The following is a 24,073-nucleotide window of genomic DNA, read 5'->3' on the forward strand; positions in this document are numbered from 1 at the left end:
GGAGGAAGGGGAAATGAAATTTCACCAGAGGGAATGGAAAAATTTGGTGAAAATGTGAAAATAGTTTAGTAAATTCTTTACTTTATAAATATTATTACATAATTATATTTATCATATTATATGTTTATTGTATTATATTTATCATATTATATATTTATCATATTATATTTATTGTAAATTTGGAACGAGTCTCATTGTCGAGAGTGGTACTTTTACTAGATTTTCCTAATCCTAACATGCAAGATGAATTTGAATTTTTTAATAAATTATATGACTAAAATTAATATATCTTAACATCCGTACGATTGAATAGTTGAAAAAACCATTTTAAAAATTAATCTTGTAAATCGGGAACGAGTCTCGTTGTCGGGAGTGGTACTTTTATTAGATTTTTCTAATCCTTACATGCAAGATGAATTTCAATTTTTTTAACAATTTTTTCATATGACTAAAATTGATATATCTCAACATCCGTACGGTTAGATAGTTGAAAAAACCATTTTAAAAATTAATCTTGTAAATCGGGAACGAGTCTCATTGTCGGGAAGGGTACTTTTACTAGATTTTTCTAATCATAACATGCAAAATGAATTTCAATTTTTTTAATATTATTTTCATATGACTAAAATTGATATATCTTAACATCCGTATGGTTGGATTGTCAAAAAACCCATTTTAAAAATTAAACTTGTAAATCAGGATTGAGTCTCGTTGTTGGGAGTGGTACTTTTACTAGATTTTTCTAATCCTCACATGCAAGATTAATTTCAAATTTTTTAATAATTTTTTTATATGACTAAAATTGATAAATCTTAGCATCCGTATGGTTGGATTGTCAAAAAATTAATTTTAAAAATTAATTTTGTAAATCAGGAACGAGTTTCGTTGTCGGGAGTGGTACTTTTACTAGAATTTTCTAATCCTTACATGCAAGATGAATTTCAAATTTGTTAATAATTTTTTCATATGAATAAAATTGATATATCTTATCATCCGTATGGTTGGATCATCGAAAAAAACCATTTTAAATATTAATCTTGTAAATTGGGAACGCGTCTCGTTGTGTGGAGCGGTACTTTACAGGATTTTTCTATTCTTGACATGCAAGATGAATTTGAAATTTTTTAGAAATTTTTTCATATGACTAAAATTAATATATCTTAATATCTATACGGTTCGATCATCAGAATAATTATTTTAAATATTAATCTTATAAATCGGGAACGAGTCTCATTGTCAAGAGTGGTACTTTTACTAGATTTTGCAATTCCTGACATGCAAGTTGAATTTCAAATTTTTTAATAATGTTTTTATATGACTAAAATTTATATATCTTAGCATCCGTACGGTTGGATCATCGAAAAAACATTTTAAAAATTAATCTTATAAATCGGGAATGAGTCTCGTTGTCGGGAGTGGTACTTTTACTAGATTTTTCTAATCCTAACAAGCAAGATGAATTTCAAATTTTTTAATAATTTTTTCATATGACTAAAATTGATATATCTTAACATCCATATGATTGGATCTTTGAAAAAACCATTTCCAAAATTAATCTTGTAAATCGGGAACGAGTCTCTTTGTCGGGAGTGGTACTTTTACTAGATTTTTCTAATCCTGACATGCAAGATGAATTTCAAATTTGTTAATAATTTTTTCTTATGAAAAAAATTGATATGTCTTAACATCCGTAAAGTTAGATCGTCGAAAACATAATTTTAAAAATTAATCTTGTAAATCGGGAACACGTCTAGTTGTTGGGAGTGGTACTTTTACTAGATTTTCCAATTCCTGACATGCAAGATGAATTTGAATTTTTAATATATGTCCCACATAACTAAAATTGATGTATCTTAACATCCGTACGATTGTATCTTCGAAAAAATCATTTTAAATATTAATCTTGTAAATCGGGAACGAGTCTCATTGTTGGGAGTGGTACTTTTATTAGATTTTCTAATCCTGACATGCAAGATGAATTTTAAATTTGTTAATAATTTTTTCATATGACTAAAATTGATATATCTTAACATCCATACGATTGGATCTTTGAAAAAACCATTTCCAAAATTAATCTTGTAAATCGGGAACGAGTCTCTTTGTCGGGAGTGGTACTTTTACTAGATTTTTCTAATCCTGACATGCAAGATGAATTTCAAATTTGTTAATAATTTTTTCTTATGAATAAAATGGATATGCCTTAACATCCGTAAAGTTAGATCGCCGAAAACATCATTTTAAAAATTAATCTTGTAAATCGGGAACGCGTCTAGTTGTTGGGAGTGGTACTTTTACTAGATTTTCCAATTCCTGACATGCAAGATGAATTTGAATTTTTAATATTTGTCCCACATAACTAAAATTGATGTATCTTAACATCCGTACGATTGTATCTTCGAAAAAATCATTTTAATTATTAATCTTGTAAATCGGGAACGAGTCTCGTTGTCGGGAGTGGTACTCTTACTAGATTTTCTAATCCTGACATGCAAGATGAATTTTAAATTAGTTAATAATTTTTTCATATGACTTAAATTGATATATCTTAACATCTGTAAGGTTGGATCATCGAAAAATTCATTTAAAAAATTAATCTTGTAAATAGGGAACGAGTCTCTTTGTCGGGAGTGGTACTTTTACTAGATTTTTCTAATCCTGACATGCAAGATGAATTTCAAATTTGTTAATAATTTTTTCTTATGAAAAAAATTGATATGTCTTAACATCCGTAAAGTTAGATCGTCGAAAACATAATTTTAAAAATTAATCTTGTAAATCAGGAACACGTCTAGTTGTTGGGAGTGGTACTTTTACTAGATTTTCCAATTCCTGACATGCAAGATGAATTTGAATTTTTAATATATGTCCCACATAACTAAAATTGATGTATCTTAACATCCGTATGATTGTATCTTCGAAAAAATCATTTTAAATATTAATCTTGTAAATCGGGAACGAGTCTCATTGTTGGGAGTGGTACTTTTATTAGATTTTCTAATCCTGACATGCAAGATGAATTTTAAATTTGTTAATAATTTTTTCATATGACTTAAATTGATATATCTTAACATCTGTAAGGTTGGATCATCAAAAAATTCATTTAAAAAATTTAGCTTGTTAACCTGAAATCTCATTTTATAGAGTAATACTTTTACAAGGATTTCCTTGAAACACCATTGTGTAAAGATCAACTAAGACAACGCTTTTTTTATTTTAAAACCGGCGTATAAGCATATCAGATTTTTTCAATCTATCGGCTAATATCTAATCTCATTTCACTCAAGGGATGTCATTTCCACACTTCACCATTCCGAGTTAAATGTTTACAACCTATCATGGGGTGCAACTTGATCAGGTGGTGCCCATTGAAATTATAAAATAACTATTTCAGACAACTATTTTATTCCGCTGTATGAAAGTTTATAAGACAACCCTTCTAAAAACTGTTGTGTGAATTACACAACGTAATATCTAAATGTTTGTATGAGTTCAACTAAGACAACACTTTTGTTTTAACATAAAACCATTGTATAAGAATATCAGCTATTTTTCGATCTAACGGCCGATATCAAATCTCATTTCAATGAAGGGCTCTCATTTCGACACCTCAACAATCCTTCTGAATGATTTATCGCCTATCACGTGCTGCCACCACAATACGCGGTACCCATTAAAATTCCTCAGAAAACTATTTTCATTCCGTTGTTTTGATATGGTTTAGAGGACAACATTTTTGACAAACAATTTTCTTACACAATATAATGTCAAAACCGTTGTCTTATATCCCTATACGTTAACATAGTAACAACGGTTTGTAATTATTGTGTTAAAGATTTACAATAACACTACATTTAAAAAATGTGACTCGATGAAATGATACAACTTGTACAACAGTTTTAAAAAGATGGATATCTGTTGTTTGTTCTCGAGCTCACACACCTATTTTTTCTGCAAAATCAATTCACTATTATATAATTTTTTAGGATGGCGGTTTTTTTTTAACATTGTCTATCAACCGTTGTCTGATTACAAATTTCTTGTAATGTCTGTAGATGAAACAAAAGACTAGTTATCAAATCATAATTCTTAAATGTTAGTTAAGACGGGTATTAGAAATTGCATTGAATTTAGAAGCATGAAATATTTATGAATTTGGAAGACTAGTTATCAAATTATAATTGTTAATTGTTAGTTAAGACGAGTATTAGTAATTGCATGAAATATTTATGAATTTGGATTGTGTTGATTTACTAGATTTTAGCTAGTGTGTGAAGAACTATGTAGCGAGAATTATCTAGTTATTTATGAGTTATATACATTTTTTTAAGGAGCTATTAGATAGTATCATTTGTATTGCATAAATTGTGAATGATGATATTTGAATACTTCAGAAGCTCGTCACCAATTAATTTAACCTTTGCAAGGGGTGGCAGCTTCACTTTGCTTTGATAATCCTCTAAAAGTTAGTATTAACATAGATAGTAGTGCGTCTATATTCAGGAATAAAAAACAAAAAGAGGGACGAAGTCGAAATGGATTTAGCAGTAGAAATCCCATATGGGAACAGAGGTTCAGGACATCAATGACCATCTTAAAAGGTAATATGTGATGACTAGTTCAGGTAGATTGACAATATCAAAGATGATACCAGAGGCCCGGAAAATATCGAAAACCAGCCAACTCTGTGCTGTGTGCCAATTTTTTGGTGAGTTTTCTTTTTATAAAATTTTATGTGATTTAATTATAATTATATATTTATGATATAAACTGTTGATGCAATATGTTCATAACTTTTTTTGCTGGTTAATATTAGTAAATAACATTTGACAAAAATAATATTAGTACATAACAATGCCTAATCCACACCTTTGTTTACATAAATATGTAGTAGTACTCTATAAGTGAAACGTACAAACCCCATAAATATGTAATAGTACTATATAAGTGAAACGTACAAACCCCATACTACAGTAGAACCCTTAATATCTGTAATTGGATTTATCAGAAGATGATTAACTTTTGGTTTATATTATATTTTGTTCGATTTATTGAAGATGATGAGGTTGAAGTGAAGGAAGTCGCAACACATGCAATTTCAAATATTGTACTTGGTATTAAATATTGTACTTATTATTGACAAAAAGCAGTTTGAGTATGTCTTCATACAAATCTTGTCAATTTTGTTATTTGCATCACAACTTCCTATTTTTATGATTGTCTGTGGGTGACTTGCTTATTCGTTGGACATATATCTAAGAGAGATATTTTTTGAGCCATTGAATATAAAATGATATTTTGCATGGGATCCTTGCATGATTGCTACCTATTTACAAGTATGTGACAACATCTTATATGATGCCAGTAATTTGGAATATGTGTAGCTACCTTGAAAAATGGAAAGATTGAGCATGTGAAGTGAAAAACGATATTAAGGATAAATAAATATGAGTTGTCTACAAAGGTTAAAGTTGAAATGAGTAGGTGACATTATTTTAGAAAAGAAAAGAAAAAAAATGCTCATTTGTTCTTTTGAAATTAGAATTTGGTACTTTGATAGTTAGAACCAAAGTATGAATCCGATTTAATCTATACTTGTTGATAAGACTTTTGAACCAGTTTAGTAAGTTTTAAATTTCGTTAGATGCTTGTTGTATTGACTGTTGGATGCCTTATTTGGCAGGAATAATGTAAAAGAAGAACAATTATGTCAACTTTTTTATTTTTGAAGTGTTGCATTTGACTCTATATGATGTTGCATAAGACTATACAAGATGTAACGTATGAATAAAAATGGTGTTACAAATGACTAAAATCAGTGTTGCATTACATATCGTGGGACCCTCTGCCGACGTAGAAAAAGTGGCGCCCACTGCTGATGTGGTAAATATGGGACCCCCTACTGACGTGCCAGAGTAGGGACCACTGCTAACGTGGCAAAATGATGTGTCACTTTCCACACAGGACACTGTGATGTGGCTTCATTTTTATCCAACAATCTGTGTTGTTTCCATTGTATGCTCTTACTGCTGCAAAAGACTCATAATGCAACGCTTTCCAGTGTTGCATAATTCGCTGCCTTAGGGCTCTACGACGACGCCCACATTGGCAACCCCAGCCTGGTGTTGCCTATTACCTTATACAACACCATTTAGGACATACGCAACTGCATAATGGGGGTTTTCTATATGCACTTAGTGGTCATGGAATTTATTCATTTATCTTTTGATGACAAGAAGATTACAGGTCTAGAAGATATAGATGATCATGAAGAATTGAGATTTAAAAATGAAGTACCATATAATGAAGGGTTAAATTCTAATGGTCTGACAAACTCTTATAATAAAAAATATCACTTTAAACTCTGATGAGCAAATACCGAAGCACATGTTGAGGCGGAGCAACATGATTCACATCAAGAATCAATTCAAGTGATTCAAATCAAGAAACATGAGTAAATACTTATAATTCCATGAGTACTGATGAAGCAAATACTGATAATCCTACACTACGCCATAAGTGGGCTACTGTAATGCAAGTGTTACAAGCAATGTAACATTAGCTAATAAACTTTTGTCCTATTGTAACACCTCTCAGTTAGCGTTACTGTAACACCCCCAAAACCGGGGTCGGGGATCCGGGTTGTCACGAGTTCCATTTCCCTTAATAACACCCAATCTTAACAAATAATCAACTATTCTGTACTGTGACCCCACCATAAACACACACACCACAAGTTATAGTCTCAGAGATGAATATCCAAAAATAATCACAAGTCGTTTTATTCCACAATTATATGCCAATACCTCTTAAAAGGGTTTCTGAATAAATTTACATTTCTTTGCCATTATTATAATTCATAAATATACATAAATCTGGTTCATCAATAGTTTAAAACCTAGCCTATTGGTAGCTCCTACCTCAGCTACGGCAGCATCAACGCTTCCAGAAAACGGCGGAACATTTTCCAACCGCTTGCGAATTGGAAGCTTGGTCTTGTTCATCTTGTCTATCTGATGTTGTGTGATGAAAGAAGCAAGGGTGAGCAGCAAGCCCACCAAAATAATATGTATAATGATTTACAGTATATGAGCATTCTCATATATATATACTTTTCAAAATCTTGGAAGTCCTCTTCAATGCATAATATACCCAGAGTTCCAGTTTATAACTGTATAAAACTATCGTTACAAGGTGATCTCATATATCTAACCTTGTCTCAACATTTTTCTGAAAATCTTTGACATACATAAGATAATCATTTACTAGATATAATTTTAAAAGATGAAGTTACAAGATACTCCAATATACTTATATCTTTTCTAAATACTACTTGAACTACCACCGTTCAAGTTATAATTAGTTTCAAAAGTTCATCACATAGATGAGACTACAAGATAATACTTGAATAGATTCAATCTTTGAAATATTATTGAATGAAATGAAGTTACGAGATACTTCATTAAGTCCCGATATATATATACACCTATATATATCTCTCATACATTTCCTGAAAACCTCTGTCATGTAAAGTATGAACAGAGTTGCAATATCCAATAAATTTGGAAAGAAAAGAAATTTTGGCATAAACCTGATATCTTGCTGATCAGGCAAAGATACCAATAAGTAACCTTTTCTACTAGTAGATGGATGAATCCCCCACCGGTCATCACCCTGGCCACATAAGGACCTTGTGCTGGACCACCACCCGGCCTCTTACGCGTTGATGGACTGCCACCCAGCCACTTACACTTTGATAGACCGTACCCCGGCCTGTCGCTTATGCCGACTCAATTAGATGGGCTTACTTCCCGAACGTTGGGTAAGTAATCAATTCATTTGTTTTCTCAAAACAGCAACCACGTTGCGAATGTAAAATACACCACAGAGCTGGATCCCCCAGGTTTTGAGCGAGTATTTAAATCCCCTTTGAAAGGAAGATCTTAAATATAAAAATGAGTTTTGGGGTCCACTCTAACTTTAAAAATCATTTTGAAGACTCGAAAACATTTTTAAGAATGTTTGGAGTACTGCTTATTTATTAAAATAAATCAGTCCCGATATATTAGAAATATCTGAATATTATTATTTAAATAATATTCTCATAAAGATAATCCTTATAAAAATATTCGAAGTAGAAGTTTTAAAACTCATACTTGAAATGGATATTAAATAACCAAAGATATACTTATATGAAAGTACTATCTTTATTTGAATATTCGAAAATAAGTTTGGTTTTCGAAACATTATTCTTTAATAAAATAAAGAATATTATTAAATATAAGCGGAGTCATAATACCTTGAATGAATATTATAAATAATATTCATTAAATAAAATAAAGTGAGTCATACATCCTCAAATGAATATTCAATTAATAATCATTAAATATAATAAACAGAGTCATAAGTCCTCGAATGAATATTCAAATAATATTCATTAATTAATAAACCTTATTCGATCAATAGTTTTGAAAACTATATCCATATATATATAAATATATATATATATATATATATAATATACTCGGGAACATCGACTCCCGGTTTAGAAATATGTTCACCTTTTGATCCCCTATACTAAGGGTAAACTCAAATACCACTTATCTCTAGCATAGGTATTATGCAACTAATAAGCATTTGAACCAACAGATATATAAATCAAGAATACGAAACAGGCATGCATATATACCATATCACATGCTCCAATATATCGCAATAATTTGCTAATAACAAATATGCATTTATCACAAGATCATGCATATACACATATACATCACAACAACAGTTATACGGGTAGAAAACTTGCCTGAGCGACTGGGGGTTATAAATGGCTTGGGGCGAGTCTGGTAACCTATAAACAACATATAAGTTGGAATTAAACCAAAGTCACTTGTAAATCTATACTTTAACCAAATTAGACTCTAACGCTCGCTTTGCGCTTACTGATTCTCTTAAGTCGCTCGAGTACCCTCTGCTCCACAATTTTTAATAAATTAACCATTAAGGTTTTTAAGGCGATTCTTTCGTGAGTACCTTACCAACTACCTAATCCACTTTACATAAATGTTTCATACCCCAATTAGTCATTTAAGGTCCTTAACCAAGGTTTCAAAGTAAGGCGAGGGGTAATGGTTCGGTCGCGAAACGCCGTTACTTAAAACGGTCGTTTCTCCTAAACCGTACATAGGATTTAAACGAACCACATATCAAAACGAAGCTCGTAACATGAACTATCTAATTATGGTAATGGTCAAAACCTAACAGGGAGTTCTCGGGTTCTGATGTTAAGAGCAAAAACAGTCTAAAGTAAATCGGACATTACGACGGCTATGTTTACGCGATTTCTCAAATTTTTACCATTCCAAATCATATCAATCCAACTACCAATCAACAACAACTCAAGATACACATCAATGCTACTGATTTCAGTCATAATAAGCTCAAGGATCTCAATCCAATCATATATTATAACATCTCTAAATTCAACTAAACTACTTAACAATTAAGCTCGAATCATGCTTATCATTCAAATTACTACTCATCCATCCAAACCATCTCCAAACTTCAACATTCAAACTTATTACTAAAGGGTGTGAAGATTTATACCTTTCTTGGAGGGTGGAAAGTTACTATGAAGACTTATGGAGCCTCCTGCAAGCTTGATATTTCCAAAGAAATCAAGAACACAAAGTTAGGCTTTAAAGTTTCTAAAAGTCGGATTGAAAGAACTGTAAAAATGAGGGTCTTACCATGCTTATTTGGACAAGACTTGTGAACAAGAGTTGTAGGCCATCTCAATACCTTTCCAACGAGCTATAGAACACAACATTTGAGTGAGTATTGAAGGAGATATGGCAGTTTGAAGTTGCTGGGTTTGTTTTAGCCGAGAGCTTTCTTCTTGAAATGGGAAAGTCAACTTTCAATTTGTATTTATGTTATGATATTTGTTGGTTGGTTGCTTCCTTTTGTCTTGAAAATAAATTAAATTTTTACCATGGTGAAAAATGTGTGGCTCACAATCAACCAACTAATCCTTACCACTTGTCATGCTTAGGTCATCAAGCTTAGGTCATCTTGTTACACTTGTCTTCTTCTTATTGGTGTGATGACATCATCATCCACTAACCTCTTTGATTAACCCCTAATTACTTGGCTAATGACCGCTTATCTGTTATACGGTTCGCTTAACTTTCGTTCTCGTTTATCGTTTGAGGGATCATATCTGGGATCTTATCACTTGGGTTCCCCTAAACCTTCCTCAATATTTTATATTCCTTTTTATGATCCCCTCTTAAAATCCTTGAATTTAAATCCTATTTATCCTGTTACCTTATACTCACTTCTTTCTGTATCTGGTGGATTTCCGGGAAAAATCAAAGTGTTCGGAATTGGATTCTGACGATCTTTACATACACTTATATACCATATAAGTACTAATAAAATCTCAGAATATCAATAACAGAACCCCTACATAGTGTGGCATGAAAAGTTTTCTCATTCAGCATAATCTGCAAAATCACTATTCATAAGGGTTTCAAAAATTCCAAAATTTGGGGTTATTACAGTCTCCCCTCCTTAAAAGGATTCTGTCCCGGAATCAAATAGAAAATGAATAGGGATACTCTCTTAACATTGCACTTTCTAACTCTCGAGTAAATTTTCCCACATTGTGGTTCTTCCATCAAACTCTGAATAGTTTGATAACCCTTCTCCTAAGCACTTGTTCCTTTTCACTCTATAACCCTTTCTGGTTGCTCCATATAGGTTACGTCGGGTTGCATGTCTATGTGCTCACATGCCCCTATTTATCTGGCATCCGAATTACACTTCCTTAACATTGATACGTGGAACACGTTAATAATTTTCTACATGTTCGTGGGTAGGGCTAGCTCATATGCTAACTTCCCAATACGTCTTAATATATCCAAGGGTCCAACAAATTCTAGACTTAGCTTTTCTTTCTTTCCGAATCTCATCAATCCTTTCCAAGGGTTTCCAAGGGGATAACTTTAAAAACACTAGGTCCCCTACTTCCTATTCTTTGTCCTTTCGTGTCAAATCAACATACTTCTTATGTCCATCTTGGGCTACTACCAGCCGTCCTCTGATTAGATCTATTATATCCTTGGTCCTTTGGACTACTGCAGGTCTGAGCATCTTGCGCTCTACAACTTCATCCTAACATAAGGGAGACCGACATTGTCTTCCCTCAAGGATCTCATAAGGCGACATCTCGATAATGACATATGATCTATTGTCGTAAGAAAACTCAATCTGTGTTAAGTGATCATTCCAATTTCTTTCAAGTCTATTGCACAAACTCTCATTATAGCTTTTAGCATTAGAGCTTTTGCTTCTCAATACCCATTCTTTTCCAGTTCGTAATTGTTACTATCTTCCGTACCTAATATCATACTGGTTACACTTTTGCTTGATAGCATTCTATAACCTTTAAATAAACACGTCAACCTTAGTATCACGAATGCGTTAGAATCGGAATACCCCTGCACTGATACTACTTCATTCCTAGCGGCTTCCATCTTTGAAAGCTCGATCCTTCGTATAGAAGTAAAAGAATTTATTGAGAGATCACTATGATCATGAACACTTGTTATATCACATAGTTAGTACAGAAGGTGGCCAGCCTTTAGTACTTGACAAGCAATTAAACAATAGCTGGTATCCTACTCCGCTTCTATCACACAGATAGATAGTCATTCGGCAATACCTCCCCTTCTGGAAGGGTTGTTCTTCTCAGTTTATATGAAATGAAAAGAAGAGAAAAGAACGAATTGAAGAGAATTGTATATATGAAAAAAAAATATACTGCCACAAAATATCTGGCTTGGAACCTACCTCTGAACTATAGAGTTTTGTCATAGTAGAACAAAACATATATATATTTATATCAACATCAAGTATTATAGCATCGTATTTCACATGCCTAAATATTTTGGCTATTCCGTCCATCATTCTATGGACCCATGCTCTTCCTCGAGCTTATACACAATCACCTTTGAAACTCCCTCGATATCGAAAATCGAATCTGGGATCTCATTCTAGACATCATCGTTACTAGAATTCTATGCTTGCATCGCAACCTTCCTCGTATAGTAATACGACTCTCTTTTCATTAGAGGGAATAATTATTCAATAGGTAGATACTCTACTTAATTAGTCTATCAATGATAACTTATACACTACCACGACCCGATTAGTGGTACTCAATCTCAACATCCATTCCAATACAACTCTCACGGTTGTAATCAGCTCATTACTCGCAGAATCATTGCTGCATTACTATGGTCCACCACTGACCTACTGTCGTCATTCACTTTCCATCAAATCTTAATATCTAACCATACGGAGTCCATACATGTCGTATAGAATACTTCTAAGGAGTTAACATAAACACCAATCATAATTCATGAAGAACACTCCAAACTCTGACATACTTTCATAACATGAAGTAGATAAAATTGCAGAAGAGTTTCAGTCAAAGCAACGATAGCAGGTTAATACCCTTCTTAATCGTATGCCTTAAATAGAAGACTTAACTCAAGGGTTCGTCTAGTCCTTTTTGAAACATGGTCCTGGCTTATCTCAAGATAGTATCTTCTGAGATAGATAGCCCGCTCATGGCGATTACACGAATTAAACCTTTAACAACTACTATTACGGTTGGGTATTGCACAGTCATCAGAAGGAATGTCAATCTTCCGAACCGTAATACAACCTTCCCGGCTTCAACCATCATCACTGTATTCCTCTCGCACGAGCGCCTATAATTATCATTTTACATTTAAAGTGTCGGCCACCTCTTTGGTCTTTCCTGATAGTAAAATTTCCTTACAATCAATATCATTTTAACCACCTCCAACTAAATTTTCTACCTCATTTCAATCACTGCTTATGTGAAAATGTTTTTCTTAAATCCTGGTGAGAGAAAAAAAAAATTACCATTTTTCCATAAGTTATTGCCTTAGTCTTTAGAGGTTAATCACTGTCACAACTGACTCTCAATCATACTTAGAACATCTTTTATCTTAGGTCCTAATTGCCCTGAACAATTTCGACCTCTACTGGTTCGATCCATACTTTCTCGTGGTTTAACACGTGCCCCACTTGGCATCATTATAATTACGTCACATTTCCTTTATCAAAATTTCTATTCTTGAGAATTTTGAATATTACCTTTCTCCTTGTAAAACCTCTAAGGTTATCCTTGAATCATTCCTCCTGTATTCCGTAGATACAGGGCATATCGAAATACCCTTTACTAATACTAGAACCATTGTCTATGTACTTCTGAAAAATTTCTTTACTGATCTTTAAAGGTTGTTGCTACCTTGATCCTTTCCAATTCATACTGTCAAAACTCATGTTGTCCCTATTAAGGGTGGAATGCCAACCTTTATGCATTCCCCTAGGATTCATTTTAAGTTACCGATGTTCTATCTTTAATGCCACCTTTAAAAAGGTACATGCATCCTTCCATGGATAAATCAAGTCATATATCCCTGATAAGGGTGTCTTATTCAACCATTCCCACCTCGATAGTATATGCCTAATTTCACAATAACATCTGTATTCAAAATGAGGTCAATCAATATGGCCTCCAAAAGATAACTACGGTTATCTACTTTTCTTGCTTGATTTGGTAACGATAACAAGGATGTTCTGGAAGATATTGGCCGTGTTCAACGTGAACTTCTTCTTAATAATTCCGTATTTACTTTTGTTGTTTATCTCAATAGTCATCTCAATGTTGGGATATCTCTCATACCTGGCGTCTCCCTCCCTGGGTATCAAGCCACCGGTCTTACACTTCACATTCTTGAAGGTCACTTCCTTCATCCAATTTTCCTAATTTCTTACTTCCTTGTCTCGTCAGTCTATCCGCGTCTCAATATTTATCCTTCGAACTATCTCAAGGTTTCCTCAAATCCTCCCAACTTACAGGGGATAAAATATATGTATCTCTTATTCCTTCAATCATCAACTTTAACTCATGGTGAATCACCCTCATCCTGACGATTACATACTTTTCTACTTCTATTGCTACGAGTCTTTAGGGTTTCCTCATACCCAACTCCCTTATCATTCCTCAAACTCTATTGTCTTTATATTCCTTTCCACTTCAGTTTCTTTTTATTTTCCTTTCTCTTATCATTATTTCATGAACCCACTAATCATTGACTTCAAGCATCACATCGTTCTGGGATTCTTGTCATCAGAATGAATCTTGACAACTTTTACAACTTAGCTTCATATTTCATCATACTCGTCCGCCTTTGTTCTGACTCTAAAGCTTTTACACTATCTCCATAACCTTGGGAATTACTTTGCCGAAAACAATTGACTGAACTTTAATCAGTTTATTCTAACCTCTGGCTCCGTGCCTTTCTTGGTCTTTCACCAGTGGTGGCCCTTCTCTTAGGAGGGTAAGTGACAAAAATAGTCTTTTGTGATTCGTCCATTATTTAGAATCTAAAATGATTCCTATATTTCCTTTAGCCAGGCTCTTGCCTCGACTGGGTCAGCTTGTTCCTTGGAACTCTAAGAGCTTAGCGACTTAAAGAACCTGAAAGAATTTATCACCGCATTGTTTCCTCAAGGTGGTGGTTGGGAATAAAAGTATAAGTTCTGTTTAGACAGGTCCATGAATTGTCGTATAGGAGTACCGTCTCGGGTCTCCTTTCCTTACTCGACTCCCGTTTCCATAGTCTGAACATTCCCTCATTCTCCCCATAATCGGGGTCATCCTACTTGTTTTAAATCCTCATTTTCCACTCCGTTATGTTATGGGTTCCTTCTATCTTGATGGCGACCTCCCTGTCTATCACGTTCAGGGTTTGCTCTAAATCTTATTCCTCAAACTAGCTTTCATCTAAGATTTCATCTTTAAGCTCTTGAACATTTGGAACCCAAATTCTGTAGGAATACCTCATTATTCCCTTATCATCTTTCTCGGTATTAATCTCTTATCTATTTGTTGGCTCTCTGCCTTCATTCATCACTTTTTCTGGCATAATATGTTCTTTTCCAATAATTCGGGCTGTATTGCAATCTCAAACAGCTTTTCGGTACCGGCTCCGATTACCTTCATATCTATTTCCATTTTCTCAAAATCTCTTAGAAATTCTCCCAAAGACATTATCATCTTGAGTCTCTCCTTTTTACTAAGGGCATCAGCCACCACATGGGCTTTCCCCGAATGATAAAGAATCTCCCAATCATAATTCTTGATTAGCTCTAACCGCCTCCTCTGGCGTATGTTGAGCTCTTTCTGCATGAAAAATGCACTAGAGCACTTATGGCTTGTGTAAATCTCACACTTCTCTCCATACAAGTAGTGCCTCCAATATTTAGGGAAAAACTATTGCAACGAGCCCAAGCTCATGGGTGGGGATATCGAATTTTATTTCCCCTAATTGTCTTGACGCGTACGCGATTACCTTGCTGTGCTGTATGAGAAGCACCCTAATTCTTTATGCGAAGCGTCATTACAATTCACAAAATCTCCTTTTTCCATCCGGCAATGCCAACATAGGGAACGTCACCAACCTTTGCTTCGGTTCTTAAAAGTTGTTCTCATATTTCTCTGTCCATTCGAACTTCTCAGTCTTATGAGTAAGTCGCGTTAAAGGGGCTACTATCTTTACAAACTTGAACGAACCTCCGGTAGTGACCGGCCAATCCTACCTCTGGTAGTTTCCCTAACCATGGTCATTAATTCCTCAATGGTCCTTTATTCATTCTTGTTAGGATCCTCCACGAGATCCTTCTCAGCGATAATGCCTTCTAGGACAACATCCTCAACCGCTACATCCTCAATAGGAACATCATCCGGGCCCGTGTTAGGACGCTCTATCGGATCCACACTCTGATCTCCAATAACTAATAAAACATCATCGCGTTGTTGCTTCTCAACCTCAGGGTTCGGAGTCCCGCTACCATATACGATAGCGAACTACGTTCTTATCACGATATTTATAAGAGTTCCCATAAGGGTTTTAACTGTCAGTACTATGTTAGGTAGCCCGACTATGAACTTGGCAAGAGTTTTTATTATCTTAATGAACTTATTATCTTAACGTCACATCATCTCTGAGGTTTATAACGCTTGGCTCTGATACCACTTCTGTAACATCCCCAAATCCGGGGTCGGGGATCCGGGTTGTCACGAGTTCCATTTTCCTTAATAACACCCAATCTTAATAAATAATCAACTATTCTGTACTGTGACCCCACCATAAACACACACACCACAAGTTATAGTCTCAGAGATGAATATCCAAAAATAATCACAAGTCGTTTTATTCCACAATTATATGCCAATACATCTTAAAAGGGTTTCTGAATAAATTTACATTTCTTTGCCATTATTACAATTCATAAATATACATAAATCTGGTTCATCAATAGTTTAAAACCTAGCCTATTGGTAGCTCCTACCTCAGCTACGGCGGCATCAACGCTTTCAGAAAACGGCGAAACATTTTCCAACCGCTTGTGAATTGGAAGCTTGGTCCTGTTCATCTTGTCTATCTGATGTTGTGTGATGAAAGAAGAAAGCAAGGGTGAGCAGCAAGCCCACCAAAATAATATGTATAATGATTTACAGTATATGAGCATTCTCATAGTACTCATGAAAGTCTTGGTCAAGAAGAAATGAACCAAGTTTGATATCTTAAAGCGATGAAGTCGCAAAATATTCTGTATATATACATATATACTTTTCAAAATCTTGGAAGTCCTCTTCAATGCATAATATACCCAGAGTTCCAGTTTATAACTGTATAAAACTATCGTTGCAAGGTGATCTCATATATCTAACCTTGTCTCAACGTTTTTCTGAAAATCTTTGACATACATAAGATAATCATTTACTAGATATAATTTTAAAAGATGAAGTTACAAGATACTCCAATATACTTATATCTTTTCCAAATACTACTTGAACTACCACCGTTCAAGTTATAATTAGTTTCAAAAGTTCATCACATAGATGAGACTACAAGATAATACTTGAATAGATTCAATCTTGAAATATTATTGAATGAAATGAAGTTACGAGATACTTAATTAAGTCCCGATATATATATACACCTATATATATCTCTCATACATTTCCTGAAAACCTCTGTCATGTAAAGTATGAACAGAGTTGCAATATCCAATGAATTTGGAAAGAAAAGAAATTTTGGCATAAACCTGATATCTTGCTGATCAGGCAAAGATACCAATAAGTAACCTTTTCTACTAGTAGATGGATGAATCCCCCACCGATCATTACCCTGGCCACATAAGGACCTTGTGCTGGATCGCCACCCGGCCTCTTACGCGTTGATGGACTGCCACCCAGCCACTTACACTTTGATAGACCGTACCCCGGCCTGTCGCTTATGCCGACTCAATTAGATGGGCTTACTTCCCGAACGTTGGGTAAGTAATCAATTCATTTGTTTTCTCAAAACAGCAACCACGTTGCGAATGTAAAATACACCACAGAGCTGGATCCCCCAGGTTTTGAGCGAGTATTTAAATCCCCTTTGAAAGGAAGATCTTAAATATAAAAATGAGTTTTGGGGTCCACTCTAACTTTAAAAATCATTTTGAAGACTCGAAAACATTTTTAAGAATGTTTGGAGTACTGCTTATTTATTAAAATAAATCAGTCCCGATATATTAGAAATATCTGAATATTATTATTTAAATAATATTCTCATAAAGATAATCCTTATAAAAATATTCGAAGTAGAAGTTTTAAAACTCATACTTGAAATGGATATTAAATAACCAAAGATATACTTATATGAAAGTACTATCTTTATTTGAATAATCGAAAATAAGTTTGGTTATCGAAACATTATTCTTTAATAAAATAAAGAATATTATTAAATATAAGCGGAGTCATAATACCTCGAATGAATATTATAAATAATATTCATTAAATAAAATAAAGTAAGTCATACATCCTCAAATGAATATTCAATTAATAATCATTAAATATAATAAACAGAGTCATAAGTCCTCGAATGAATATTCAAATAATATTCATTAATTAATATAAAGTTATCGAATAAACCTTATTCGATCAATAGTTTTAAAAACTATATCCATATATATATAAATAAATATATATATATAATATACTCGGGAACATCGACTCCCGGTTTAGAAATATGTTCACCTTTTGATCCCCTATACTAAGGGTAAACTCAAATACCGCTTATCTCTAACATAGGTATTATGCAACTAATAAGCATTTGAACCAACAGATATATAAATCAAGAATACGAAACAGGCATGCATATATACCATATCACATGCTCCAATATATCGCAAGAATTTGCTAATAACAAATATGCATTTATCACAAGATCATGCATATACACATACATCACAACAACAGTTATACGGGTAGAAAACTTGCCTGAGCGACTGGCGGTTATAAATGGCTTGGGGCGAGTCTGGTAACCTATAAACAACATATAAGTTGGAATTAAACCAAAGTCACTTGTAAATCTATACTTTAACCAAATTAGACTCTAACGCTCGTTTTGCGCTTACTGATTCTCTTAAGTCGCTCGAGTACCCTCTGCTCAACCATTTTTAATAAATTAACCATTATGGTTTTTAAGGCGATTCTTTCACGAGTACCTTACCAACTGCCTAATCCACTTTACATAAATGTTTCATACCCCAATTAGTCATTTAAGGTCCTTAACCAAGGTTTTAAAGTAAGGCGAGGGGTAATGGTTTGGTCGCGAAACGCCGTTACTTAAAACGGTCGTTTCTCCTAAACCGTACATAGGATTTAAACGAACCACATATCAAAACGAAGCTCGTAACATGAACTATCTAATCATGGTAATGGTCAAAACCTAACAGGGAGTTCTCGGGTCCTGATGTTAAGAGCAAAAACAGTCTTAAGTAAATCGGACATTACGACGGCTATGTTTACGCGATTTCCCAAATTTTTACCATTCCAAATCATATCAATCCAACTACCAATCAACAACAACTCAAGATACACATCAATGCTACTGATTTCAGTCATAATAAGCTCAAGGATCTCAATCCAATCATATATTATAACATCTCTAAATTCAACTAAACTACTTAACAATTAAGCTCGAATCATGCTTATCATTCAAATTACTACTCATCCATCCAAACCATCTCCCAACTTCAACATTCAAACTTATTACTAAAGGGTGTGAAGATTTATACCTTTCTTGGAGGGTGGAAAGTTACTAGGAAGACTTATGGAGCCTCCTACAAGCTTGATATTTCCAAAGAAATCAAGAACACAAAGATAGGCTTTAAAGTTTCTAAAAGTCGGATTGAAAGAACTGTAAAAATGAGGGTCTTACCATGCTTATTTGGACGAGACTTGTGAACAAGAGTTGTAGGCCATCTCAATACCTTTCCCACGAGCTATAGAACACAACATTTGAGTGAGTATTGAAGGAGATATGGCAGTTTGAAGTTGCTGGGTTTGTTTTAGCCGAGAGCTTTCTTCTTGAAATGGGAAAGTCAACTTTCAATTTGTATTTGTGTTATGATATTTGTTGGTTGGTTGCTTCCTTTTATCTTGAAAATAAATTAAATTTTTACCATGGTGAAAAATGTGTGGCTCACAATCAACCAACCAATCCTTACCACTTGTCATGCTTAGGTCATCAAGCTTAGGTCATCTTGTTACACTTGTCTTCTTCTTGTTGGTGTGATGACATCATCATCCACTAACCTCTTTGATTAACCCCTAATTACTTGGCTAATGACCGCTTATCTGTTATACGGTTCGCTTAACTTTCGTTCTCGTTTATCGTTTGAGGGATCATATCCGGGATCTTATCACTTGGGTTCCCCTAAACCTTCCTCAATATTTTATATTCCTTTTTATGATCCCCTCTTAAAATCCTTGAATTTAAATCCTATTTATCCTGTTACCTTATACTCACTTCTTTCTGTATCTGGTGGATTTCCGGGAAAAATCAAAGTGTTCGGAATCGGATTCTGACGATCTTTACATACACTTATATACCATATAGAGTACTAATAAAATCTCAGAATATCAATAACAGAACCCCTACATAGTGTGGCATGAAAAGTTTTCTCATTCAGCATAATTTGCAAAATCACTATTCATAAGGGTTTCAAAAATTCCAAAATTTAGGGTTATTATAGTTACAATAGCTATATAGCTAGTGTTGCAGAGAAATGTCGATGTTGCATAACATGTAACACCAGCACCTGGTGTTACATTAGTTATTTTTTTACTTTTTAAAAAAATTAAAGTGAAGATATTATCATAAATTAGTATTAATTTCTACAATTATGTTATATTGTAATGTCTAAATTACAAAAATTTAATATTAATTATTAAATTGTTATTAAAAATTATATTATAATTATATTATTATATATTACATAATTTTAATATTATAAAAATTATACTTTTACCTTTAAGCTTTTTTACTTTAAAACATAATATATTATATTTTTTAACATTGCATATGAACATTGCTTTAAAATTAAAGTAGTAAACTAGATAATATAGAACAATATAAATATATTATTTTAAACACGATCATTAATATATTATAATTTTTATTTATGTTGATTCCTTTTAAAAAGTTCAAAATAAAACTAAGAGAAAAATTTTACCACGTTAAAAATTGAAAAGCCGTAAAAGTTCTGCCCAAATGAAAAATTAGGACCTCTTAGTCATACTTCCCTAACCCTATATTCTATCCCCGCCTTCTAAATAAAACCATTAGGCTCTTAGTTTTTTTTCGATCTGAATAAATCGATTGATGGCTTAGTCTCCCCTCTCTAAATATTCATGTTATCACTATATACGTTCTCTTTCGCTGCCCCTCTTCACGTTTGATTGCTTCCCTCACTGAAACATCTCTCTGCTTTGCTCTCGGGTACTTCTTTTTCAACTTGACGGTTGGGACTCTAAACTCCTGGTGCAAATTCACAACTCTATCGGGCTCTATTTGAATTTTCAATTTTACGAGTTCTATTCTATGTACAGCTATCCCTTTTGAATTTTTAATTGATTTATGTTCTTAGGTGTGCGATTTGAGGAGTTATCCGTTTGTGTTCTTCTCTGATGCGATTTTGGGATTCAGAGTCTTCTCCACTACACAAACTAACTTCCCTAGTTATCTCAATTTAATTCATTAAAATTTGAATCGAAGTATCACAATTTGATCTCATTTGAATTTTAGGGTTCTGAGTTTTGATTCATTTGTATCATTTAGCTCTTTTCTTTTTCTTTTTTTTTTATTTTAGGGGTTTGACTTGTGTTAGTTTAATTTGTATACTTTTACTTCTTAATTACAGTATTATTATCCGAATTTGCCAAAAACTGAGGGCCTCTCTTGTTCGATTTTTTAATATGCTAAATGTTGCATGTTTTGACAGAAATTTCAGAAACTGCGATGGTTATATACAATGATCTGGATTGCAAAATAATTTAGATAAGAACTATCAGAAAAGTAAGTATCCATTATATCGTGATTACAAAAAGTATGCATTATGATCCTACTACATATTTTTGACAAGATAAGCCTAGTACATTTAATTGTAAGCTTTATAAGATAATCTAATATCTCATTAACTATAAATGTATTCTCATACTCTCTTTCATTTTCAATCTGAAAGAAGAGTTTCAGAATTAATTTATATGTAGAAACTAATTTAAAAATCTAGTGAAATATTATATTTTAGTGTGCCCCAATATACATGTATTATATCATGATTTTGCATTCTTGTAACATAGCTTTGAATTTTTTTTTTGCTTATATTCTTATTTTTTATTAAGTTCTAAAAAAATGTTTCTAAAGGTAATAAAATTACAGTCAAGGCTTAAGTGACACACGGCTCCAGGTTGTCAACATTCTTTCTAGAATACAGAAACTGTATTAAGTTCTGCGTACTCCAGGTCAGTTCTATGCTAGTTTTATGCCTTAAATGGTTCCTTTTTTTTTGCTTGGATGTGCTAGAATTAACATTTCCCGTCAAAGTTATGTACAATTACAATTCACAGGATAAGTATGACAATGGATATGCTCTTTTCTAAATTATAAATTCACTATGAATCTACTTGATGGTAGTTGAATTAATGTAAGTGTTCTAATTATCTTCTTGATACTTGAGGATAAATAAAATATCTGATCCGACATAAGGGAAATATAAATGACCTAAAAAAGACTGGAAAAGGACTTCCAAATGCAGAAAATAGTAGATGGTATATATGTATTCTTGGTTATGTTAGTCATGCAGCCTAACGTGCTTGGTGTGGTGCTCTATGTAGGAACCTGCAAAATCGTCATCTAGATTTCCTTAAATTGTTGTTAAATAAGATGCAATAGAGAGCCAGTACAGTAGTTTTAATTGTCAATTGGCAACCTCTTTAAAACTAATCTTTGATTTTAGATGGCTTCATGTTGCTTGTGGTCAAGTGCATTCCCTACTGTGGCTTCCGATGATTATCTATGTACTTGTGGTTAGTCTCATTGCAATTGTCTCCTTCCTAATTTTGCACAGAAATGTATATTTATAACAATAAAGTTTGTACATTGTTAATCAATTTGATGTTTAAATATTTTTTCAATTTCATGAGTTTTTTTCCTATATTTGCTATTTTTTAACTGCTTCTATTATTTCTGGATGTCATGTGAAACCCCTGTTTCAAGTATATTTTTTTTTATTCTTGGGTAAAATTTAAATATTTTGATGTTGATTTTCAATTTAATTAGGAATGCATTTACAATTATTTCCACTTATAATATAGTGCATGGTTTTTAAAGAATTTTGAATGTTTACATGTATTTGTGTACATTTGAATATTTTTAGATTTATGGTCATATCAAGTGTTTTTTAGTACTTTCTCATGTATGCAAAGTTGTTAGGTATGAATAAACCACAGGGGGTGAATGTGTTTGGGCTTAAATGTTTGAATTTTGATCGATTTTGGCTTTAGCAGTTGGTTGTTATCAATGATTTAGTAGAATAGATGTTAAACATAAATAACTGTGCAAATATGTAAAACAAAGATCTTCAAAATTCACTTAATTTTATATTAAAAATCAAGCAGTGTTTTGCTACAAAATCTCTAAGTTCTTGTTTTAGCACTTAGCTTCTTTTTTGAGAGAGAATTACAAGATTTTCTATCTAGATTATTACATTTAACTAGAGGATCGGTGTTAACTTTATAACTCAGTTAACTGCTGGTTTACACAGTGGATAATAAACATGCTATTAGCTTTTCTAAACTGTCACTTGTCATTTCTATTTATAGAAAAGCAAATCTTCCATTTCTGGCTTAGCATATCCTTAGCATCCTGTGTTTACTTTAATCTTCCTCTGTCAGTTAATCTTGCCATTGATCTTGCACATCTCTCAAGCTGCTTTTTATAGACTTGTCAATCCAGCTATATGAATTGTTTGTTGATTTGCAACCTTGGATATTGAACTGTTCTGCAATTATGTACTTAGAGAAATTTCTTCACTTCGAGATCTCCAATTAAGCTGTAGAGAACTCGACATCTCGATAGGCATGTTGGCTTGTCGATATCTCTGAAACTTCATTGTTGACTTGACGTATCGACAACTCTGAGTTCTCTAGTGAATTTTGGTTTATCGATAACCCATAGTTCTCTAATGGACTTTGGCTTATCGATAACTCAGAATTCTCTAATGAATGTATACTTGTCGATATCTCTGAGTTCTCGAATGGGTATCTGACTTATCGATATCTCCAATAGCATTTCCTGAGTTCTCGATAGACAATTTCTGAGTTCTCGATAGGTCTTTCTGAGTTCTCGAATGACTTCTCTATAACACTAATTTTGTGACTTGTAGAGATCTTGACTTAGAATGTTTTTCACCAAACAGAATTATTCAACTCCAAGCTTCTTCATAATTCTTCTGAGGCATGACCTTCTTGATCTTCTTCCAGATAGAATTCTTAGGCTTGACACTGTTTAGGGAAAAATGCTCCAGTCTGCTCAATTTACATTTTACAGACATTAAGTGTTACAAGTATAAA

The 24,073-nt window shown here is 33.3% G+C and overlaps 2 long non-coding RNA genes across 3 annotated transcripts; one reads left to right on the forward strand and one right to left on the reverse strand.

Moving 5' to 3' along the window:
* Positions 1-18,296: 18,296 nt before the first annotated feature.
* On the reverse strand, positions 18,297-19,552 carry LOC141676901 (uncharacterized). Its single transcript, XR_012557216.1, has 3 exons — positions 19,380-19,552; positions 19,237-19,288; positions 18,297-18,481 (listed from the first exon to the last, which is right to left on the reverse strand). It is a non-coding gene; the product is annotated as an uncharacterized LOC141676901 (long non-coding RNA).
* Positions 19,553-20,753: 1,201 nt separating this feature from the next.
* LOC141678407 (uncharacterized) lies at positions 20,754-22,566 on the forward strand. 2 transcript variants are annotated; one of them, XR_012557742.1, is made up of 4 exons: positions 20,754-20,984; positions 21,091-21,518; positions 21,867-21,964; positions 22,459-22,566. It is a non-coding gene; the product is annotated as an uncharacterized LOC141678407 (long non-coding RNA). The 2 variants fall into 2 exon arrangements; XR_012557741.1 differs by having other exon boundaries at positions 21,867-22,560.
* The last annotated feature ends 1,507 nt before the right edge of the window (positions 22,567-24,073 follow it).

Source organism: Apium graveolens, chromosome 8 (assembly GCF_009905375.1).
Source record: "Apium graveolens cultivar Ventura chromosome 8, ASM990537v1, whole genome shotgun sequence".
Lineage (NCBI taxonomy): Eukaryota > Viridiplantae > Streptophyta > Magnoliopsida > Apiales > Apiaceae > Apium > Apium graveolens.